Source organism: Haliaeetus leucocephalus, unplaced genomic scaffold, assembly GCF_000737465.1.
Source record: "Haliaeetus leucocephalus isolate CR32 unplaced genomic scaffold, Haliaeetus_leucocephalus-4.0 Scaffold3, whole genome shotgun sequence".
Taxonomy (NCBI): Eukaryota; Metazoa; Chordata; class Aves; order Accipitriformes; family Accipitridae; genus Haliaeetus; species Haliaeetus leucocephalus.
In genome coordinates, this window is record NW_010972439.1 from 1,772,441 (window position 1) to 1,792,070 (window position 19,630).

Consider the following 19,630-nt stretch of genomic DNA (forward strand, 5'->3'; position numbering starts at 1 on the left):
GGAGGGTGGGGTGGGTGGGGTGGGGGGGGGGTGGAATGAGAAAGAAGGTCTGTGGAGTAAGATATCCCATAACATATAACTGTAAAAATGAAATGCAGTGAATCCAAAGCTATATGCAATATGCGATACAGTAATGAGCAATCAATTCACATCTACAAAATGCTACTTAATTGCAGAATCAAGTCCTTTAAACCTGCCAAAAGTTAGCTGCTTTCTTCCCAGCCATTATAACAGGCTATCCATCTATTCACATATGACCACATTTCAAGCTATCAAACTTACAAGGTACAATTTTGGCACACATAATTACTTTCTAAGTATTACCACAGAAATCTCAGCATTCAGGGAACAATGGGTAATGTCTTCTCCTAGAAGATATGTAGGTATACAAAGGCAGGACACATATTAGGCTTGGCCCATGGACCTTAAGCTAAGATCCAAAATGCATTAATCTATTGCCACAGTGACCTGACTGTCCCAAATTTCTGGTCAGATGCTTCCCATCTTCTCTCACAACAAGGAGATTCAGGTCTCCCCCAGAAGTCCCTGGCTACACTGCACTGCACATCAGGGTGGCCTCCTGAGCAAAAAGGACACAAAGAACCAAGCCCAAATCCCATAGGGTGTAATCAAAGGATATACAAACATTTTTTTCAAGAATTTGAATTTTTTTTAATGCAAAAAGAAAAAAAAAGAACCAAATTGTGTTGTAATCACAGGAATGTAAAGAAGTAACTCCATACACAGTTTAATCTCAGATTTAAGCCTCTCTTTCCCTCTGTTCTTGGTTCTCTTGAACTGGATCCATGGTTTTCAGATATAAACATAGGGAAGGACCCCCCCCCCCAACTTTCTGTTGTGCAAGACCTAGATATACTCATTGGTTTTGACTTGGTTTATGCTCAAGCTTATTAACTGACAGTAGCAGAAATAAGCACAAATAAAATCACACAGTGTTTCATGAGCTTCCTATTTCCCAAGCAATCCTGTTCTTAGAATTATATTGGTCATTATAATAAAATGCATACTCCTTGACCCCAAACTGCTCTGGGATGCTGAAGAACAGAGTATTTCAGCTTATCCTGTGCTTATTAGTCTAAAGTTAAGTTGTTGATGAATGAGTAAAGCAGAATGTATTCCTGGTGGAAGAAAAAAAACAACCAAAAACGTGTAAGATAGGACAGTATGCTTCCTGTTGTAGTAGAGATCTTACTAGTTGCTCCCTTGGGAAAAGCGGTGATGAATCTCTCTAGTTTGCTATCCACAGAGAACAGTATGTGCACTTGCCTAGTTAATCTACCTTCCTGCCCCGAAATCATGTTCTCCTCCTAACTCACCACCCAGGTCATTGTACTGGTCTCCTAGAACAAAAATAAGACATACAATAGGCCGTGAATATTATCGCCAACTCTGCTTAATTTATTTCCTTTTCCAAAGGGGAAAAAGCCAGTATTTGATTAATTTTGTGCCAAACTGTCTTCTAAAAATGTGTAGTTTTGTCCATCTCAGAGGTCAGAGACACATGATCTCTCATTTCTAGGAATCCATCCTTTGATGTGCACACTCCTCTGGCCAAGATCTTCACAAGGGGCTATGTTTTTTAGTTCCCGCCTCAAAGCATGTTAAATAGCCTGATTTCAGAAAGTGCTGATCAGACTCTGTTTAAAAGTTTATAACTTCTGGAATATCTCAGATTAGATATCCTAGAATTTAGGGACTTCAGAATCACTAATTGCCATGATCATATTAACCCTCACCACTAGTTTCCAGTCTCCTTTCAAAGTATTGAAAATAGGTATTGGCACCTAGCTTATCAAATTCAGTTACTATGGATTTTTTTCCTCCTCATCTGGTAACTGAATGTATAAAATCTTGCTTATTTGAGATGTTGTATGAAGTATTATATGCATTGCAAATCTAAAGTAGCTACTGTTTTGAGCTTAAATTTTTATCTAAGTCAGTAACAAGAGGAAGTCTGGTTAATTTAACACAGGACAGAAGCAGAGAAATTTGTGGGTTTCCATGGTGAAAACCCTGAGTCATAAAGCTGGTTAATAGTACAAAACTTGTATTTTCAGAAATTCTCTAATAACTGTGGTTTCAATATGTGCAAAAATGCTTTTAATTTTATTAAGCAATAGCTCTTATCCATGCTTCAGGGAAAAAATTATAATAGTCTGCCACAGAAGTCTAGGATCCTTTCTAATAACATGTTTAAAACAAAAAAGTAATTACAAAGTCTGATTTAACCCACCCACAGATCAAGGAAATTCAGGGATATAGTTGCCCCCCTGCCCTCATGGTTATCTGGGCTTGATTTTGCCACCTTTGTTCACTCAGTGCAGCGTGAACCTCATTTGATGAATTGAGCCATTGGCCGAGACTAACCATTGGCCATTATTGTCCATTAATAATTAGTAGCACTGAAAATAACAATCCGTAAGTCCTAGGGACATATTTGTAACAAGATGCGAGTGTCAGTAGGCTGGCTTCTGGTGAAAGACAGAAGAGTGATTTGCTCTCAGAATAAAAGCAATATTGTTCTCTTCTTCCACACTCCTTTCACCATGGTTATATCTTCAACTGTATGAACTTAATCAGAGAGATGCAGACATATATGGTCTATTAATAAAAACCATGAAGAAATCAGTTTCTGTAAGCATTACCACGTTAACTGGAAATCACCTTTTTTTTTTTTTAAGTTTTTAATTGTGTGGCTACAATATACAATTCGGACAAACTTGCATAACATGCATCAACCTGTCTGAGACTGGGGAAACAGCAAACGAAGACATGAGGTCTGGCTTAACTAGAACTAGTTGAGGATTTTAAAAATTGAATTGATTTTTGTCAGAAAGTGCTAATTTGAGGAAATCCATGTTATTTTTTAGATCTATTTCACCAATTTATGCTAAGTGTAGACAGAGTAGAGTTTTTGGAAACCTTACTGATTTCCTGTAAGCTTGCTTACAACATTGCTAAAGAGCTTAAATTTTCAGATTGGAGTTTCTAGAGCAATTTGTCATGTAGCCTATATCTGAAGCTTCCCAGGCTTTTTACAGCTAAGTCAGTCCTTCTCTGAGAACAAATATTTAATTTACATTCTCACTAAGAGTCATGATTGCATGACTCAATAATCTCAGTAATATCAGAGTTGGACTGAAGTACAGGAACTAGGAGTTGTTAATTCCTGTCCTTTTTAATCAATCTTCTCATTGACTTATCTTTTTTTTTTTAATCCAGACTGGCCAAATAGCAGTTGTTAGTCTTTCTCTCTTCATTTATTCCAGCCTCTTCAAAACAGAGAATGTGCTTTTACTTAGCAAATGTGAGTGTGTTTGCATAAGGGTGCATTTGTAGTACAAAATTTATACTTAAAAGCTGGGATTCTAGGCACATGATACTCAGAGAAATTTAAAATTACTGGCATGCTACTGATTTGTAAATTAGTACTTGTAAATGGCTCAAACACAATCTTTGTGTTCAATACAACTCTTAAATTGCCTATTTGCAGAGGATAAACACTAGATATTCAAAGAGTATATTGCTTATAACAGATATGTCTCTTGGAAGTCTGCTCTCCTATAATATTTATTTAACAAAGAGAAAAGGATGCTTTCATGTGTCCTTTAAAAATCAGGAGTTTGTGCTTTCATAATTGTTAAGCACCTCTAAGTAGGTCAAAGACTATGTTCTTGAAAAGGTTTAAATGGCTACTTACCACCTAGAAATAAAAATGCAATTAGGCCAAACCACGTTTTTGAACAATCGAAAAAAATACTGTTACTTAGAAAAAGGCTTAGAGCAAAAAGAAATTAAACACAGGAATGAAGCCGATTGTCATTGTTAGCTTTGCTTCTTCTGTGGGGTTTATTTTGCCTCAGAGTGAGGATAAATGTCTGTGTGTGTTCTGCATGCCTCCCTTTAGCATGTGTTTGCCCATGTTTGCAAGTGTGCACTCATTCTCGGATGCCAATACAGCCATACTCATTGCACGTGCCAGCACGTCTGCACTAACAGCATACTAAAAGGCAAGAGTCTGATGTAGGCAAACTCTTGCCCTTTCTTCCCCTCATGAAATCTTTTCCCATTTCAGAACCGACAGCAACCGTGACTGACAAGCCCATTCTCACCTTCCAGATAATAATTCCTCTTTGGAATTAGTCTTCCCTCAACAGCTTTTACATATCTGAATGTAGTTATCTCCCAAACAGTGTTTATCTCAATTTCTGCATTTATTAAAAAAAAAAAGTCATGGGAAGTTTCCACCCAAATAGCCTTCTACTTTTGTGAAAAGAAAGATGGCCACTAAAAGCTTAAAACACTTGGTTTGCAACTGACCAGTGGAAATTCAATTCATATATCTTTCCATGACCTCAGAGATGAATTTCAAAGTAACCTGAGCCTGAGTTCATATTTCTACCATTTCCCATTGCTTTCCCTATCTATGCTGCAGAAGTTATGCTTTCCTGCCCAATAATGTCTGGGAGAAGTTTATCTGACCTTACATTAGACATCCAAGTCTGAGATTAGGTTTAGGTTTAAGTTTGTTGTATAGTCAGTGGATGCGAGGGGCAGGTCATCTCATCACAGGGTAGATTTCTATAATAAAGCATCATGCAGAGAGATCTCTTTCTTTTCGGATATCAAAGGGAGCCAGGGAAGACTAGCTCTTACTTAAACCTGTACGGCACCAGTGTTAGAGAAGGTGAATCCCATCCTACATCTGGAAGAGTCTGTCCCTTTCTATTAAGCCCATTGTCAAGGATAAACATGACAGAATAATTTCACCACCATGGATTTATTGATGGTATAGCTTCTTCCCCTCAGATTTCTCTCTTACTGTCTTAATTAAAAATTCAATAGCTGATTTTCTTTGACTCCAGCTGTACAGACCCTTGTGGACTTAATAGTTTAACAAATTCCACTGGTATCAAGATATGAAATATGGCATTTGAAATAGCATTATGCTATAGATTTTTCTTCTCATTGCTTTGAAGAACACAAAACAAGATAGATATGTTAAATACCAAATCCCATAATATCAAAAGAAAAAAGTACAAATAAGAAAAAGTGTGTGAATGTTTTGTGGTAATTAGGAAAAAAGGCATGTATGACTACCTGGATGAGGAATATGTTCATAAAGTATATAGACTGCTTTTGAGTTCCCTGGGCTATTTATTTTTTTATTTTGTAAACCCACATTCATAATTGCTCTAAAATAATACTTGAAACACTAGGCTTGGCTGGCATGTTTCCAAAACCAAGACTCCTTAAACTCAGAAGGTTTTGGGACCACACTATAGAGCATTGTCATGAAAGGAACAGAAAACCATCTGTGGTGACTCACAGCCACTTGATTGTTTAAGGTTTTTTTTATTTAAAAAAAACAAACTAAAAACACATTAGTGATTATAGTATACCTTTCCAATATGCAATGAGAAAAAAAAATACAGAGGATTCAAAGATAATTACCCTGTAAAGGCGATGTTCAAATTATCCTGTCACATACCCATCTTTTTGTCATTGCATTAGCTGACATTATGACCTTTACAGGATCTGCTTTGAGAACCCGGTTAGCATCAGGCATAGCTTCTAAAAGAGACATTTTGCAGTTGTCTTTGTGAACAATAAATAAAAAAATGAAAAAAAAGCCAAAACCCCTCTCATCTGTGCATCTCTCCTTACATTGTACTATTGTTTTATCAGAAGGAACGCAAGCAATTCCTCAGACTCTTTCATTCCCCTCCCACACCAGTTTGCCCCTTTTGCCTTCAGTCCTCTATCTGCTCTGCCCATGCCCCTCCTCTGTTGTATTCAAATACCCCCTTATTCCCAAATCACTTTCCATGTGTATTTTCCTTCCAATTACATACCCACTTTTTGTCAATGTCTCCTTTGGGCCCTCTTTACCTACCCTGAAATCTCACCGTCTTCAGATCTCTTGCCCTCCATCACATTATTCTTTTTAGATTAAGTTGCTTATTTGATAGCCTATAAAATTATCACACTCCAACAGGTCAGTCCTTAGTCCTGATAACAAGATTCTTTCTTCTCTCAACAGGAATTACAAGAAAAAGTAAGTATCTCCCATCCTGGTGGAATAAGCAATCAAATTGCCCTGATTGATTGCCAAAGCTCTCTGACCCTTAAAATCTTCTTTCATGCTGCTTGCTTCTCTGCTGACTCAGACATCAAACCCAACACTTCACAGTACCAGGCTAGGCCTGGAGAATACTCAGTCTGCTTGTTATGTCCCCCTCTGCGAAATAGGGCTGGCGTGTCTCTCATTTGGGTGGTATTTACCAGGGTAGACCAGCCTGCTACAGTCCTAGCTATTAGACATTAGCCCCGAAGATGGCTGGCTTAGCTAGACAGTCCACCAAGGTGGAGGTTTCTGACCTGAGTAGCAACATCAGTGTCATGGTTTCAGCCCAGCCAGTAACAAAGCACCGGGCAGCTCACTCCCCACCCTGGCCATGGTGGGATGAAGAGGAGAAAATATAAAGAAACACCCGTGGGTCGAGACAAGGGCAGGGAGGGATCACTCCCCACTCATGGTCACGGGCAAGAGACAGGCTCAGCTTGGGGAAGGAACACAGTCAATTTCACTCACTACCGACCAAAACACCACAAGGCTATCGGGCAGTAAACCCAGGCCTGGGAACACCTTCCCCCCCGCCCTCCCTCCCTCCTTCCCGCCTCAACTCCGCTCCCGGTTCTCTCCGCCTCCTCCCGCCGGCGGCGCAGGGGAACAGGGGAGGGGGGCTGGGGTCCGCCCGCCATACCTGGGCTCTGCCGCTCCCTCCTCCTCAGCCAGAGGAGGAGGACTCCGCACTCCTCTCCAGCATGAGTCCTTTCCACAGGCTGCAGTCCTTCAGGCACAGACTGCTCTAGCACGGGCTTTCCCACAGAGTGGCAGCCATCTTGTGGGGCATCTGCTCCCCTCCGCGGGCTGGGGGACACAGCCTGCCGCCTCCCCACGGGCTGTGGGGGCATCCCCTCCTCCTCCCCTGCCCTCGGCACCTGCAGAGGGGCTCCTCTCACGTCCCACTCCCCTCACTCACTGCAGGTTCCCCTTCTCAAACCTGTTCCCCACAGGTGTTACCGCTCTCACTGATGACTCAGCCTGGGCCAGCGGTGGGTCCCACCTGGAGCTGGGGAACCTTCTAGAAGCTCCTCACAGGAGCCAGCCCTGCAGCCCCTACCCCACTACCAAAAAAGCCACACCACACAAACCCATAACAATCATACATAAAAAGCCAATCCAAAATATACAATACCAAAAGAACCATTTTTTGTTCCAGACACTTTAGAGGTCAATAATTGAATCACAGTGGATCAATTCCTTCTGATACATTCTTAGCAGGAATATATATGAATACGTATATTCACTTAGGACATTCAGCAGCTCTGACACAGATATGTGATTGACTTGTTTAATGGGTCCTTTGTCAAGCATCTGCACTAAGCCTCTTTTACTTTGGATTGTAAAACCCCAATAAAACATCTACACCATTTTTCCAGATTTTATAACTATGTATTGCAAAGCTCTGCTAAAAACAGTAAAAATGTCTCTCCATGGAAGTACACTAATTATTATGGGCAATATTAGGAAAGGGTTTACCACCAGGTTTAAATGAGCAACTGATTGACAGTGGAATATGTTGGATTGTTCTGAAAGCATAATTAGAGAAATCTCACTCTCATAGCTATTAGTGTTATTTTTAAACCTGCCAAATATAGATCAGAAGTCAAATGAAAATATCTTTAAAGGCTTGTGATCATTCATGCAAGTCTGAAATGTATTTGGGAATTCTTTGTCAGGACATCTTATATATCATGGCCACAGGACTTTAAAAATCACAGTACTGATGAAATGTCGCTTCAGGAAACACTTGAGTGACATTTAGTATTCAATGTTTCCCTGGACTTCTCTGCAAAGATTAGAGAAGAAACAGGTTTAGATTCTGAATCAATATTATCACACCCAAACTGATAGAACACAAAACAGAGAATATTATCCCAATGGTCTGCAGGTGAAGTACATTTCTGTAAAAGAACTTTTTGCACATCTCCTGGAGTGCATGTATTAAAAAGGTTACAGGGTTCTCCCTGTTTTCTTGTAAAGGAATTTTTTTTTTTTTTTTTTTAAGATATCCATGAACACATCAGGTTTACCCCAGAAGGGAAATCTAGTATTTTAGAAATATATATACACTAGAAGAAGCATAATTTTAAAGCGAAACTTAAGGAAGTCAAGGCTTTTCTACTGAAGACAAAACACAGGAAAAAAAAAAAAAAACTGAAACAAACTAGCATTGATATGCTTTTTAAGATTTTTGAATATTTCCAGTCCTTTTGAATGAAATGTAAGGAGAAACAGCTGCTCTGAAGAAAAAAAATGTCCTATGCAGTTCAAAGTTAGGGCTGGTGTAAGAGGTTCACTACCCGACAAGAGATGCAAGCTGCAAACATGAATACAGAAGTTAAGGAGATCTGTGGAAGATCTCTTTGGAGGAGGATGTCGGCAGTGTTTAGGTTCATTGAGAAATTAAGTGTCTGAGTTTCATTGGCTGTCTCTAATTCCTGGGGTTCACATATTAGTGTGTCCCATTCTTGGGACACATATCCCACTCTTGAGATGTGTATCCTGATCACATCCCTCACAAACAGCAAGAAGTATTCTGTTATTACTCTGTGAACATATTGTTTGCCTTTGAAAGGCAACTTGGATAGACAGCTAGGGAGGCAACTGTGTTGGATTTATTTTAGGGCAGAAGGAGGATGAGAGATGCCTAGCAAAGAGTCACCTAGTTACTCCAAAAACTCAACATCTGCAAGATTACTGCAAAAAAAAAAAAAAAAAATCCCACATTCACTAACACTTGTTCAGCTACATGTAGTAGATGTGCTCTAGCAAGTATTCACAATCCCTTTTGTTTGCTTTCTGTGAGTATTCAGGAGAATAATGTTTGATGAAAGAGATAGTGTTCCAAACCCTTGTGCAAATATGTATTTATGCCAGAAGTATTTGCATGGGAATCTTGAAAGCTGAGATTTTTCATGTTAACAATAGAGTTTAACCCCTGTGCTTCCAAATCCTGCAGAAAATGGAAAGAAGTTGTTCTACCATACTGTTTAGCTGTACTTTCCTCCTTAGTTTAATACATCAGGTTAATGATCCTAAAGACAGTGACTTCAGCAAGACTACTTACAATGGCAGAATTATCTATAAAGACATAGGTTTCAGGAAGGGACAACCTATTGACTAGAGGCAGGATTGTGATCTGGGTTCATTTAACTGCTGCTACAGTACTGAGTCATATGTAGGACTCAATTCAGTTACCCAGACATAGGTGTCAAGTGATGTTGAGATGACCTGCAGTATCCCACTTGGGTTCCAGCTGCCACTTTGCTTGTCCCCTGTAGCTCCTGCATCTCACCATCCAGCCCCAGGCAGATGTGTCAGATACCCTACAAATTCCACTAAGAGCCCACGGTTAGAATGCTTAATTGCACCCTTAGTTCAGGTCTCAGTTTCTTGGCAGTAACAAGGAGGTAATCTTCCTCTCCTATGAAGGAATATCATGATGATGAAAACCATCACAGTCTGTCCCCAGATATTACCTGTTGTTGACAGTATGATACTCTTGATTAACTGTGGTTTTATTGAAGTAAATCCAGATAGAAGCATAGGGAATAAACCAGGATTTTATAAGCCTAAAAATAAGTATATTTTTAAACAGGAACATTATTTTAAATGAATGTTATTTATGGATTGTTTTTACTACAGTGATACATGCAATAAAAATGATACAGCATTCCAAAATTCATAATTTATATAGATTACAGAAATATCTTTTCATAACTCTTAATCTGAAGGATTATGGATGATCAGCTATACAGGTATTTATCTACCCTCTAGAGATAAACAGGGGGATTGGAAAGGGATACAGTAGCAGCTAAGACTGATGTACTAAGCTTGATTACCAGGACAGTCACATGTGTATGTGCACAGAGTATACAGAAAACCCCACATGCCTGAGTGTTCCTCATACAGGCAAAGATGGCCAAGGTTACATGCCACGGTAATAAACTTACAGGTAACAAAGCAGGTCAGCAAAGTGCTAGGAATCAGTGACCAGTACAGCCTTTTCACGTGTATAACCCAGTCTCAGACAATTCCTGTCCATACCTCCTTAAAAATATCAGTCTTTGAAAATAAGTATTCCAATAAGCTAGAAGAGGAAGGAGTCACTTTAAAAAAAAACTGTGCCAAAGGAGGACAATGTTTCAAATGTTTCATAGCCTTCCCTTCCTATGTGCAACATCCACACTTAGCTGTAACTCCAACTGCTGCAAATTGCAAGTCTTCTAGTACCAACAATTTAAGGGCTACACACATGACGTTCAGCAGTTCCACTGGGGAATAGTAAGTGAAGCAATTTCACTGTTTAGAAATCCCAGAAAATCACAAGTAAAACATAATCTAACTTTATTGGCATTTTTATTCAGTAATGAACGCTTTTTTTTGACAGTTAGAAATACCAAGAAATTACAACACTGTCTGAAATTTAAGGAAATACCTCTAAAGAAGGAACCAAAGTCTGACGCACAGGCATTACTACCTGACTGATACTCTTAGACCATTACCATTAGATTCCCCCCACCCTGCCCCTCCCAAATCGTTGAGGTTGGAAGGGACTTCTGGTGGTCACCCAGTGCAACCACCCTGCTTAAGCAGGGCCACCTAGAGCAGGCTGACCAGGACTATGTCCGGGTGGCTTTTGAATATCTCCAGGGATGGAGACTCCACAACTTCCCTGGGCAACCTGTGCCAGTGCTCAGTCGCCCCGTCGCAGTTTCAGCCCAGCCAGCAAAAAAGTACCATGAAGCCGCTCGCTTGATCACTCCCCCCCCCCCCCCCCCGGGGGGGGGGGGGAGAAAATATAAAGAAACGCCCGTGGGTCGAGACAAGGGTGGGGAGGGATCACTCCCCACTGATGGTCACGGGCAAGAGACAGGCTCAGCTTGGGGAAGGAACACAGTCAATTTCACTCACTACCGACCAAAACACCACAAGGCTATCGGGCAGTAAACCCAGGCCTGGGAACACCTTCCCCCCCGCACGCCCTCCCTTCCCTCCGCCCTCCTTCCCTCCCTCCTTCCCGCCTCAACTCCGCTCCCGGTTCTCTCCCCCTCCTCCCGCCGGCGGCGCAGGGGAACAGGGGACGGGGGCTGGGGTCCGCCCGCCATACCTGGGCTCTGCCGCTCCCTCCTCCTCAGCCGGAGGAGGAGGACTCCGCACTCGGCCCTGCTCCACCGTGGGGTCCCTCCCGCGGGCTGCAGTTCCTCACAAACTTCCCCGGTGTGGGTCCTTTCCTCAGGGTGCAGTCCTTCAGCCACAGACTGCCTCAGCGCGGGCTTTACCACACAGTCCCGGCCGCCTTCGGGGGCTGCTCCGGCGTGGGCTCCTCTCTCCCCGGGCTGCAGGTGGGCATCTGCTCCCCTCCGTGGGCTGGGGGACACAGCCTGCCGCCTCCCCACGGGCTGCGGGGGCATCCCCTCCTCCTCCCCTGCCCTCGGCACCTGCAGAGGGGCTCCTCTCACGTCCCACTCCCCTCACTCACTGCAGGTTCCCCTTCTCAAACCTGTTCCCCACAGGTGTTACCGCTCTCACTGATGACTCAGCCTGGGCCAGCAGCAGGTCCCACCTGGAGCTGTGGAAACTTCTAGAAGCTCCTCACAGGAGCCGGCCCTGCAGCCCCTACCCCGCTACCAAAAAAGCCGCACCACACAAACCCAAAACACCCTCACGCTAAAGAAGTGTTTTGTGATGTTTAGAGGAAATACCCTGTGTTTGTTTGTGCCCATTGCCTCTGGTCCCATCACTAAGCACCACTGCAAAGAGGCTGGCTTTATCTTCCTTGCACCCTCTCTTCAGGTATTTGTATAAATTGATAAGATCCCCCCTGAGCCTTCTCTTCTCTAGGCTAAACAGACTATTTCTATACAATCTTTCTGTCAACATCATTCTTAAAGATGTTTGCATAAATCTGTTTGTGAAATTTTAATCAATAACAGGGACATTGTACAATATGATCTGCATTGCTCATTTCAACATTGAGTTTTAAACTAGACCTAAGTTAAAATGTTACCACTGAGAAGAATTAATTTCCTAAAGGTAATAAACCAAAAATATGTCTCACCTTCAAGTGGAAAAGAAAAAAAAAATTGAGAGTCATGCTTATAACCGATCTTTACTAAAATACGGAGAGAAGAGGAGAAAAGGAGTGTCTATTATAACACAGATCAAGGCAACATATAAAAAAAAAAGTGGTCAGAATGAAGGAACAGGTATACTGTGTTAAATTTTAAAATGCCATCCTGAGGCAGAGAACAGAGAAACCAAATAATATAAAAAGAGAGGGAGTGATATGAATTGTTCCTGAAAAACTCTTTAAGGAGGCAGAAATGGGGAGCTTTCAAAATGGAATAAAAAGACAAAATAACCAAGAAAGAAAAGGAAATGGAGGGAGAAAGTAAGTGTACAGAAGGGGAAAGTAACACTCTCCTGATGGAGGTTCCATGTTGGGATAGTCTATGAAAAGCAACAGTGAATTGTTTATGACGCTGCAATACAAGCTATTGCCGATGTAGGAAGATTGATTAACAGCTAAGGCACACAACTGGGAATCAAGACATACTGTTTCCATTTCTGTTTTTCAGACACTCAAGGCATGATTTTGACCCAGAGATTTGTATAAGTGCATCAGTAGTATTTCAATTAGTGCCAGCACTTGTGCATCATTTGCCATATATATTACTAATTTTACAAATTAATATTAAGCTGATACGTAAGTTAGCTAGAAGTCCGAGCCAGGCTCTTCACAGCAGTGAATGGCAGGAGGACAAGAGAGAATGGACACAAACTGGGAAAAGAGAGCTTTTGACTTGATATGAAGAAAATCTTATTCACGATGAGGACTGTCAGGCACTGGAACGTGTTGCCCAGAGAAGCTGTCAGTGTCCAGCCTTTGAGGTTTTCAGGACCCAGCAGGATAAACCCCAAGCAACCTACTCTGATCTCATAGCTCACCCCACCACTTTCAGCAGGTAATTGGACCAAAGACCTCCCAATGTCCCTTCCAGCCTGAATTATGCTCTAATCCTATGATTCTACCTAGAAGAGAGGTGCAATTTTACCTCTGAGCATTTTGAGCTAACTAAAAGCCTTATGACTGCATTAGGGCAGTGCTGAGCTAAATGTAATACACCCTTTCTCTCAGAAAGGTTTATGAAGTTGGACTCGTTGCCACTCCGATGCAATAAGCTTGCAATAAGCTTGGTCAGTTTTCCATAGAAGAAAGTCAGGCTTATGCTTCTTAGACTGTCACCTCCAGACAAACCCCTTATACCTCCATTCTGTACTCATAATACAGGATATTTCATAAGGGTATTGTGAGGATACAGTCTTTATTATATGTGAGATGTTAAATTTCTGTAGTTACAAAGAGCCTCTAATCATAAATTAAATTAAAGAAATCATATTTCAATTTTACCAAGTAATTACATGCCTTATCTGAGAAAAAGCAGGAAACTCCATCCAGTTGGGCAGGATAAGTCTAGCTGGGAAAATGGGCAGCTAGATGTGACTGTCCTTTGATTTTGGAAGGAAGTTAGTATTTTGAAAGAAAATCATTACCATCCTAACTAGCGTAAAGCATCAAAGAAGAGGCTGGTAATTTAAATGAGCCCAAAGACGCCCACAGCAGAGAATAGCTTTAAGCTGAGTTGCATTTCTCTTTTGCTCCCGGAGTCACCTTTTTGTTGTCTCAGGCATAAAATACTGGGGAAGGTTGAAGGCGTGGCAGGATGAGAAAGATGCTCTTGGGATCTCTTGCTTCCCCTCTGAATTGAGTTCCACCCAAAATTATTTGGTTTTCCTCAGAGATTGCTCTCAGAAATGCTGACCGCCAGCAAGCACGAGGAGTCCAAGCCAACCGGCATCCCATGGGGGAAGCCACAGCTGTACACCCTCTGAAGGGGACATTGCTGGGCGCGAGGGAATATTTGCATTCCATCCCTACCGGAGGCCAGTGGTGGGGTCTACAATGCACTTGACATGGAAGTGTGAGAATCTTTCAACTAAGCAAGTTTTCCATGTTGCTGTCTTGGGGCCAACCTGCAGAGAGTCCCTCTAGCCAGGCTAGTAGCAAGTATTGAGTATTCACCTGTGTGCAAAATACTCCAGACTGCCCAGCCTTTCATATTCTCCCACATTTCTCTTCCCCTTAGGAATAGAGATCTGAAGAGCTTCTCTTTAATTTTAGCCATCCGGAAGCTAAGCATGTTAGGAAAGCCTCTGAAAGCACTTTTATTTCCAGTGGTAATAGATAGAGCCTAGATACCTATCCTACAGGTAGGAAAAAGGAAGTGACCTGAATCTTACACAAAGTACCTGCCCATAATGGTCTAGAAAAATTGTGGCAAAACCAGGAACTGAATGTAGATCATTTAAATTCTTATCCAGTACTTCAGTCACAAGTCTCCGTTTTGTTGATGACACGTAATTCAGGAAAAAAAACCCCTGTTTCTATCATCATTATCTTCTCTTTTAGGAAATCTGTCAATGATAGGCCAGTCTCACCCCCAAAAGTGAGATGGAGTTGGCTAGTCCGTACGTGGTGACTTCTCAGGTCATTATTCTTAAAGAAATAAGATCATAATATAAATTTAAAAAAATATGTAAGATAATGAATTCTATCTAAAATGTATATGTGAAAGAAGCACTGCAGATCACTGTCTCAGACTCTGCACAAAACATATTGATCTATAGATTCCTCTCTCATAATAGCCACTTTGTTTATTACTTCAGTTTTCTTTCTGCTACAGTGGTTCTTATAATAAGCTCCCCTAGTGATTTTTGAAACATGGAAAAAATCTAACCTTATTTTGTCCAGCTGTTCAGACAAATTAACAATGCCAGCTCTGATCTTAGTTAATATAGAAACTAAGGCTGAACTGCATGTTCAGAAATCATTTGTATGTAAGAAGCTGTGCTCCTGATCCCATGCCAGCTTAGGGGGAAAGACAGAGGTAAACAAAGATGGCATCCTGTGGCCTTGAAACAACTCTCTTTACCAAGGTCTACTCACAGTTATTTATTTATTTATTTTATTTTCCCTGCTCATTATGGAGGCTTTGTATTAAGCTCTACAGCTGCAGGGGATATACAGACACCAACTTGATAAGGAAATTCTGTAGCTGAGAGACTTTATATTTGGCATATAAGCAGAGTTATGGCACTAAGGGACTTGATTTGCCCTGCTCAGATATTCTGTACAATCTTCAGCAGCTACTGCTTTACCAGTTACTGCAAAAAGCAGAGAAACTGAAGAAAAAAAAATAGATTATTCAGGCACCTAGACTGCCACCCACAGGAAAAACTAATCACTCTTTAGAGTGAAGTGGGAAAAGTCGTGGTGGAAATAAAGCTGCCCTTGCTAGGAAGAGGTCAAAGGAGCACTGCTTCAGTCCTAGTTGAAGCACGTGCTCCATGAGAAATACAAAGTATTTGGGGGAAAGCACTCCCCATCCACGCACCCTTTTTTAACCCAAAGGATCACAACCCAGCTCCACCCACGCGAGGTGATTCCACTGCGTGGACAGTGTTTGCTCTTTGTCTTAGCCTGCATGCTAAGGTGAGCATTTCGCCACCAAGTCACCTCAGAGTTTACAACAGAAAGAGAATCTTTCACTGGAAGAGCTGCTCCATAAAACTTGGCTGCCTACTATTTATTCTAAACATGAATAGCTCAAGCTGACTTGTCCTGTATTCAAAAATATGCTAAAATATTAAACTCACCCCTCCAGGAATAGAGCGCAGAAATGACAGACAAGGCCACAGGGATACAGTATCCAAAGGAGTTAGACATTAAAACCAACTGTTCGCATGGGCTCCTGAAATCTCAGAAGAGATGTACAACAGCTGTATTTTAATGCCCATTACTGGAAACAAATGTTTTTGAGTATACCTTTTGTGTGTTCTCCTCCAGAAATAACTGGGTGTTGAAACTTTAAGCTATTCCAAGGGAGGAATTCTATTTTATGGCTTTTTTTGTTGTGTGTATATAAAAACATAAGGAATTCCTTACTGGATGAGACCAGTGACCCATCCCGCAGTCCGTCTCTAATAGTGTCAATAGAAAATATTATTTGTGGAGAACACATGCATGGGGTGGCCTGTACACCATTTTCCACACTGTTTGCGCCAAGAGCTAAAGGATGGATACCTTGAATCTTCAGCACTCTTCCACTTTAAGCAAGCCTTGCAGGAGGGTCGATCCTATTCCTTGCTCACCTCTAGACTTGGGCAGCTCTTTCACAGCCTCCACCCTGAAAGCCTGTCCAGTGGTCTGCAATCCAGCATTTCTGGTGGGTGCTATGGTATCTAGCCCATCCACATCTAACTCACGCCATGAAGATGTTCTTATAAGCTCCCACTCTGCTCCATTTCCAGACACGGAGTAGTAGGATGTCTTACAGCCAGCAGACAGTCAGTCAGCTTAACTCTGAGCTGATTCCTGTGATCTGCCAAGGACTTCTGCTGGAAAATGCTTCGTGGCATGGGAGTGTTTACGGAGTATTTCCTGGGTCCCTCTGTGCGCACGCATCAGTTGCACTGCATCACAGCTCCTTGGCCCAAGCATCCCTAAGGAACGCCACGGCTTACTTTCTGCCATCCTGAAAAGTGAGCCCTAGGCCTACCTCCACAAGCTTTTAGTCCATAGAAGAACCTTTTCCCTGATCTGTAATAACCTTTAATGTGGAAATTTATCAAAAGTGTTTTGAAAAATCCGAAGAAGTTCTATCCACTGGATCCCTTTTATCCATGTGCTGGTTGACATCTGCCCAAATTCTGACAGGTTAGTGGAATGGAGCAGGATTTCCTTTCACAGAGGACTGCTGACTCTTTCTCAAAACACTGTGATTTATCCAAATGCCTAGCAATTTTAACACAGCCTCTACCAGCTTGCCATGGACGGAGGTCAGACTAAATGATCTGTAGTTTGCATGACTGCCTTTAGAACCTTTTCTGTAGGTAGGCTAGTCTTCTGGCACTGAGGGGGTTTGCAGGGGTGGGTTTCAGACATCAACCAGCAGTTCTGCAATTTCACATCTGGATTGCTTCAGGTCAATCATATCTTCTCTTGGTGCCCTACTGACTATTAGATCTACTTGGTACAACAGTTCCTGTGTATTTATTTCAAGTTTTTCTAGCTCTGATCTATTTGCTGCAAAGAATCTCCCCAGCATCTTGTACATGCAGTAAAAATGAAAGCAATATTTCACTGAACTTCTCCACTATAGTCTTATCATTCATGAGTTTCCCTTTTACACCTCTTGTCATCAAACAGTCCCACCAATTCCCTAGCTGGCTGATTTTGATGTATTTTAATAACATTTCATTATCAGTTTGAGCATCCTTTGCAAGATGCTCTTCAAATTCTTTTTTAGCTCTTTTAATTTCCTGCTTCTATTTGACCTGCTATGTAGTATGGATTTTTCTGTTCTCCTCATTTGAGAAAGCTTTCCAATTTTTAAATGCCAGCAGCTTCTGTATGATAGTCTCTTTAACTTTTTTATTGAGCAATGCAGGGTTTTTATCTGGACAGTTTTGCTTTCCTTTTTTTTTTTTTTTGTTTAGTTTTACCTAGTCTTCTAATAAAGTATTTTTTAATTCCAGTTTTCTTCCTTTTTGGATTTATCCCTTCAGCTTTTTGCTTTGCTTTGTTTTGACTCATTTTCTCTTTTTTATGTATTTCTCTTTCTTACAATTGCATATCTGCATGCTGGATTTGTTTAATGTATTCCTTCCCACTACAATGGTAAACCTAGTTGAACTGTATCTGATATTATAGAGTGACTTTCCTAGTAAAACCTTGACCTAGCACAAGGCCAAGACCAAATCCAGAATGTCTTCAATGCTTTGTCCTCCCTCTGCACACACAGCTAAGTTGGCACAGTAGGTGTTCCAATTTGCCTGCCTTATTTATTGATAATGTGCTTTTTATCTCCTTGCTGGCCTTTTCACAGGCTCACTGAAAAATAACCATGTCTGCTTTATAAGTTGCATCAGTCTTTGCCCCGCTGGCTTTCCCCTGCTTTTACCAGCCTACCTCCATTATAACTAGGGTGCAGCTGTCCTTCCTGTACAAGATGCTGCTGTCCCCAAAGATTTCTCAATTCTTAACACATCTAGATCTCTACACCATCATCCATGGGTTGACACTACATTCAGGGGAAGGGATGGGATGGGAAGGGATGGGATGGGAAGGGATGGGAAGGAGAATTCATAATGGTGATTAATCACATAAATAATTCACACAATTCTAGTGTTAATGCATGCTTGAGTCCATGGTAGTACATCTGGTAGTGTCTGTCTGTCAGAGTACATCATATTGTTCCTATTGCTTTCTTTTTATAATGGAAAAATAGGTGGAAAGGGAATAGCCCGACACATAACAGGATTTATGTGTTTCCCTAATACATCAATGTCTAGCATCTATGTAGGTGCCATATAGGCATATCTGATGTTGTTCCGCCATATGTATTAGAATAATATCTTCGCTAGGATTTGATCTTTTAAGTGTAAGTATGTTTACCACACAAGAGAGGAATGTGACAGAGGCAGACAGAGAGAGAAACAGAGAGAGAGAAAAAATGTTTTTTAAAAAAAGAACTTCTTTAATAAAGAAAGACGTCAAAGGCAAAAATTCACAAAATACATCATTAAATAAAAAACTGCTACTTTGAGGAAAGGGACAAAAGGAAAAAAGTCTGAGAGAGAATGACTTTTGTTATATGACACAGCTCAAAAGACTTGTTCCTACTTGGCTTGAAAATTCATATTTTTTTGGTCCAGTTGAGTATTACAGAGAATTAGGATAAATATGCAATTTTAAGAGGTTAAAGTTAGATATAAGGTTATTTCTCAGAAAAGCACAACTATGTAGTTTCTGTTACTTTCTTTTGTTTCAATTGAAAATACTGGAAAGAAAATTCTTTACATTTTCCTATAATCATTATCTGAAAAAAACCCCAAATAAACAAGAAAAAAAGGCTTACAATAATAAACTACTGCCCATATATTTGAGGTACCTTACATCTATTTGAAAAAGCTGTTTTCTTAAGGGAAGGGAATCCTGTGATGTTGCTTCCAAGGATCAGTCATTTGCAAGGCTTAGGAGAGGTGATATAACCTCAGTCTAAATGAAAGGGAAGGGCTACAGAGCCACTTGTCTGTAGCTTCCTCACAGACAAAAGGGTGCATGGACTGGACAATGCGGTGTGGATTAGGCTAAAGTGAAGCAACAGGCAAGGTTACAGTTTTGTCCCCTCTTACCACCTAACTTCGTGTCTGACTTGCTCAGAGAAGAATTCCCACCGGCGTCAGCTTGATCAACCAAACCGGTGTCGGCTTTGATGTTTCCAAAGGGCAATGGAGGCTTTCAGGTGACTCCCAGAAACCGCCTGTGTAATCCAGCCATTCAGAGTGGTTTATTAGCTATCACAGTGATAAGTAATACAGCAGGACTTAAGGGAAATTTCACCTGACTCCTAC